Consider the following 6000-nt stretch of genomic DNA (forward strand, 5'->3'; position numbering starts at 1 on the left):
TCCCCCTCTCTGCTAAAGCTGCTCCTTCAAAACACTCTCTGACCTTTGATGTCTCACCCAGATCCAGTTAGTCTGCTGCTGCACCCATCACTCTGGCAGTGACTCTGTTCAGAGAGCATTTAATCCAACCTGCTGCAGCACTGATATTTGCTATCTGCAGCCAACCTTCAGCCTCACCAGCTTTCTATCCAACCCAACAGCAGTTCCAGGGAAAACCTCACAGGCAGCAGAAGGGAATCCTTGGAATTCCAGACCCTTCAGAGCCCACACCCAGAAGAAAATAAAGGCTTTAGCAAGAAAACTATAACTCTGTTTACTGGTGCCCACTCCAAGATAAAAGATACTAATCCTCTAAAAGGCAAAGTGCTGGCTATCATCATCAGCTGTATTTGCCCCCTGCTGGGAAGGTCACACCCTGGCCCTGCCACAGTGCCTGATTTTGCAGTTCCAGAGCACTCGTGCAGCTTTGGCTCGAAACGACACTCAGCTGAAACCTCGGCACTAGTGCTCTGCTTTGTCCCATGGGGAGGGAGGGCAGCTGCCTGGCAGAGGGGCAAGAACATCACTGATTTCCCTTAACCCTACCCCTTGCCATTGCCTTGGGTCTCACCTGACAAAAGGAGGAAGAAGCAGCAAAGTCCCTAGAAAGCCCTTCAGTACACAGAAGAAAGCCAGGTTGTTCCCAGACTGGTAAAGGCTCTGTTCCTGCAAGTAATAGTGAAATTTTCCATATACAGAGAAGTGTCTGAAGCATTTCAGAGACATCCTTTAGCTTCCATGAAAAGCAACACTGTTTTGCTCCCACAAAGCCTCACACATCACAGCTGAAGCACACAGCAATCCATGGTAAAGCCCTTATCCCAGTTAATGGGAAATTGCATCATCCCAGCCACACAAACCATGTTTGGATGTGTCAGATGTTGTGGTACTTGGAGAACATAACCTACTTCCTCTGGCTGAATTTTCTCTTATTTCCAGAGAATCAACCACTGCAGCGCAGCCAGGCAGGGGAGCAGAGCTTGCACTCAGCTGTGCTGCAAGTCAATGTTTAACCTTCCCATGCTGCAAAGAGGAAATCGCTGTCTGTGGATCCTTGCAGGGCCAAACCTCACCAGTTTATTCCCTTTCTATTCCCACCCTTGCTAGAGGTCAGATAAGATAAATGGACACCCTCTGGCAGCTTCCATGGCCCCATCCCTTCCGGCCCCTCTCTTCCCAGATTTTGGGAGCTGACACTTGCTCAGTCAGGAGCCATGAGTGCCCCATTATCTAGTCAGCAAGCACACACAGGCATGATTCAATTTCCTCTGCACCCCTTCCAAGACCCTTGTTGTCACTGTAGAGCCCCCAGACTTGGCCCAGCTGTGTCAGAGTGTGTGACCATGGTGAATCCACACCTCTGAGAAAAAGGGTATCCTGCTTTCTGGGGCAGGAATGTGGCTCTGCAGTGTCTTGGCTTCACCCATCCTCAAGGCCACACAAGGAAGATCTGTGGGGGAAGTGGGGGAGGAGAACAGGGAGGGACAAGGACATAAACACAGCTTCCCACTATTGCTCAAGGATGCTCAAGTCAGGTGCCTTGGGACAAGGACATAAACACAGCTTCCCACTATTGCTCAAGGATGCTCAAGTCAGGTGCCTTCAAGAGTTATGCAGCAGAGCCCCATCTGCAGGGTCAAGTCAAAGATGTGCCCACCTGAAGCCCTAATACAGGCAAAAATTCCCACAAACACGCTGGAGAAGATTAGGCACTGGTGTCTAAGATGTCAGCTCAGGGCTCTGTCCCACCCCAGTGCTGGATCCACTAGGCAAAAGGCATGATCTCACAGGACATCCCATGACAGCAGGGCAGAAGGGTCCCCACATGTCCCCCTCTGTGGGTAGCTGTGCCTCTCTTGTGCCCTGTGGAGCCAACACCAGCTCGGCAACACATGCAGGTCTCCAGGGGGTCATTCATGCTGTGGTGTCCATCCATGTGCCAGTCCCTGAGCTACCACTTCGAGAAACCCAAATTCCAGACCCTCAACACCCATCTCCAACATCACTTCTGACTCCTCCAGGAGCATCAAGTCTGACAGTGTGCCCACATCAACTATTTCTCAGCAGAGACTGGGCAACATTAAAGGAAAAAAACAGTTAAATCAGTCCGTGAAATCAGCTGGCAAGAATCCTACATTGGTTTTTCGCCTTTGAGTCAGACAATTATTGTAACCTGCTTTTTGTTTCCTGGCCCCTGTTTTGCCTGTTCACCCACGTAATCCCTCACTTGCAAATTGTTCCCTGCCATGGCACAAGCAGGAGATCCAGAGCAAGGAGCACAGCCAGCTACTGATGCCTCTGCACAGCATTTTTAGCAGCTCCCTTGCTTCCTGGGAACAGAGATGATGTAGCACAACCTGCAGTACCATTCCAATTGTGGCTGTGAGGGACAAGGAAAACTTCAGAAGTGAAAGACAAAGCTCTCTGGCACCCATCACTGTTTCCCTCTCACCCTCCTTCTCCCTTCCCACCCTCACTTTCTCCTCTGCACAAAGTCACTGGTGAGCTGTCGCTGTTCCTGCTCCTCTCTCACACATCACCTGCCCTGTGCTCCTCAGGGATGCCAGCAAGGTGGTGAGCTGGGTTTTACCTCAGGGCATTTGACTCTCAGTGTTCCTGCTTAGCCCAGAGATGCACTGAATGGATTTACTGTGGGTACCACAGCAGTAAATGGCAGAATCCTACATCTGAGGCAGTATTTGGCTTTTCTTCCTCCTCTCTCTTTCCCACTTTGGACTTGCACATCTTTCCCCCACTGTTTTCCCAAATATGTAAGTGAAACACAAATGATACAGCATGAAACAGTGCAAATGGTTTCTAGTTAAACCCTGTTTAAAAATAAATGGCATCTTTGCTTTTAGTACATTAGCATCCATTTTTTAAAACAAATCTTGGGGAGGAAGCTATTATACTTTGCTTGATGCAGTCCATAGAGTATAAAGGAGTCTCTTCTTCCTCTGTCCTGCCAGGCCACGGGAATGCTGGAGCCCAGCAGCAATCCCAGCAGGCCCACATCAGTGCCAGCTTTACAGGAAGCTTTGGATGTGCAAAATCCCATAACAAGAGGCAGAGGGCACATCTTCAGCCAAAATCACTGTCATTTCAAAGAATGAGCCAGGGCTAAGGGGGACAAGGATGATGGTGACACATGATTTGCAAAGAGTAAAATAACTTCATCTTCCCCCAGAAAACACCTCCATCCTCCCCCAGCAAAGCAATGTCCTACATAGCTCGAGTGCCTCATCATCCCTGGACTTCTGCAGGCCTCAGCCAGCCAGGTATTTTAGTTTCACATGCACTGGAGCACAACCATGTTTGGGAAGAAACTATTCACTTCAGGTGTCCCAAGATCACCATGTGCATATAAATATGTAGCTAGATAATGGCAATTATATAAAATTATATGGTAGTATAATAACTTATGGGTAATGGGGCTCTTAATAACACCTCCACTGCAGAGGTCACAAGCAATCCTGGTTGTCACTGGTGCTTATCCTTTCGGTGTGACCTCAGTTTAATGACAGCTGCAGACGTGGACTGACATCAAACCCTGGCTCGGAAGGGGACTCGCCTTCCCAGAGGAGTGGGAGCAGGATTACTGAGCACCTTGCTGCTCCTGTACAGATGAACCTGGGGGAGAAGAGGTGAGCAGCAGACACTGCCCTGCCAGGGTGTGGTGCGGGGCACACGCTTCCCTCCAGGCCACCATCACAGCCTGTGCCAGAGAAGCCCCTCTCTGTAGACACTTACAGCTGTAACATCCCCTATCCCACCTGCACGGGCTCCAGGGGCTGCTGGAGTCACTCAGGAGCAAAGGTGTTCACTTAGAAAAGCCACCAGTCTAGTTAAAAATCAAATCTCTCCTTGATTTTAACTAGAAGGCTGGGTCTCCCCATGCCTCAGTAACACCCAAAATACATGGATCAGGAGACACAAGGTGCTTGGGAAAAGAAGAGGGCACCGCCCTCCATTCCCTTGGGTGGTGTCAGCAACAGATGAGGCTGCTGGAGGGAGGCAGGCATGCAATCCCACCAGTCTCCGTGCCCACTGCCATCCAGGGTTTGTCTCCTGCAGAGCTGTCAGCCCACAAAAGTTCATACACAGGCACAAACTTGGCACAGAACACACTGGCAGCAATGGGACACATGCACACATAGCACTAAGCACAACCACAAGTCCATGCCTGGCACCATCAAAACCCAAGCCACAGCTGGGAAGAGAGACCAAAATCCTTAGAGGGATAATGAACGACCAGAAGCTTAGCATTAGGGGCTTGCTTTTAATTAACAAAGAAGAACATGGTTGATTTTTGCTGAGTTACCCCCTGTTGTTTTCATACATGTTCTTTTCTTTGAATTCTTTTATTGATCCCATATGCCTCAACACTGGCAGCTGAACCAAGTCATCTTACAAAAATTAACAAAAATAATGTAGTCTTGTATATTACTCCCATGATTTGTTCTCCAACACAGGCATTTGCCTTTCCCTACTTTGAAAGGGTTTTTCTGTCTCTGCAGTCAGTTTTTTCCCCTGCAATATTCACCTCCAGAGGGTTTTGGAATGGCTCATAGGAAGGGTCTTGCCACACCAGGAGCTGCCTGCCAGGAAGCAAATGTGGGCAGAGCCCTGGAAGGCAGGAGAGACACTGGGGCAGCAGCACTCAGGTATCCCCTGGGTCTCCAAACCTGCCTCCTCCTCCAGGCTCTTCACATGCCCTGTTCAGGTCCCAGGCTGTGATTCAGGACATTGGACAAAAATCTTCCACAACCATTCCCATTCCCCTTGTGTTTCCTCTATAAACAGGTCTCACCTTAAGCACACAGATAGTTTTATTGGCTCATCTAAGATGGGATTAGGGCATTGTTTTAAGAAGTTAACTCTTACATGGAGAAGAGAGGTGAAAGGACCAAATTCATTACAAAATTCTCCCTTCATCTCGCTGTGGTAGGACCCTGTCCAAGCTCCCTACAAGTGATGAAGAGGTCCCAGCCAAACCCTGTGCAGCAGCACAGCCCTGTAAGGAGACACATTTGCCACCTCTCACAGCACTCAGGCAGAGAAAACCTCTGGAGTGGCTGTACCGGGCACCAATTCAAATAAACATATAACAGCATGAGCAGCTGTGCCACTTGTCTGCAGCGAACAGGCAGAAAGAAAACTCACAAGCACCACAGTCTATATGAGGGATGGGACATTATGGGAAATCACTCATCTTCATAAATAGAATTAGTAAGAGGGTCAAAGTTACAGGCTGAACTTTAACCAGGATACCTTTGGCTAACTAGTGAAGTGTCTTTTCCTCCAAAAGCTGTCTGCAATACAGACTGAAGCCTTTAATTAAACGCTATCACCACACCAAATGTTATACATTTGGTGGAAGAGAGAAGAGGAAAGTTTTCTTACAGCCACCCCAAACCTCCACTCTGTCTACCAGACTTCTCCTGCAGCCAAGAGCCCTAGACCACACATAGGAGTGATGTGAAGGTGGTAGGAATGAGTGTAAAACCCAGCCAGCCCACCACTACCACAAGCACTCTTCTGGTTTCTGAGCCGCCACAGATTCATCAGGCCCTGCTGCACTTTCTCACCCAGCCAAGAGGGACTCAGGTCTGGCTGCAGCCCAGAACATCCCTGTTACCACTGTGAAATCACTGCCCCTGAGGAGCCACAAACTGCTCCCTACTGAACCTCGTAATGACACAAGCTGGAGGCCCCAGGGCATGTCACATTTTAGTTGTTTGTAGTCATAGCCTGAGCAAAGCCAGAAGTCTCCTATCCATTCTGATTGTGTTTTTAAAATGACACCACCTTATTTGGTGCCACTGGCACTACAACACTACTCCCTCCAGCTGACTTTGGTAGCAGACATGCCACAAGGCTTCTCCAGCCAAGAGATCATCAGGAACACCATCCCTCCCAGGCAACATATAGGTCAGAAAAACTGAACACAGAGTAGCAGAA

Source organism: Zonotrichia albicollis, chromosome 1 (assembly GCF_047830755.1).
Source record: "Zonotrichia albicollis isolate bZonAlb1 chromosome 1, bZonAlb1.hap1, whole genome shotgun sequence".
NCBI lineage: Eukaryota > Metazoa > Chordata > Aves > Passeriformes > Passerellidae > Zonotrichia > Zonotrichia albicollis.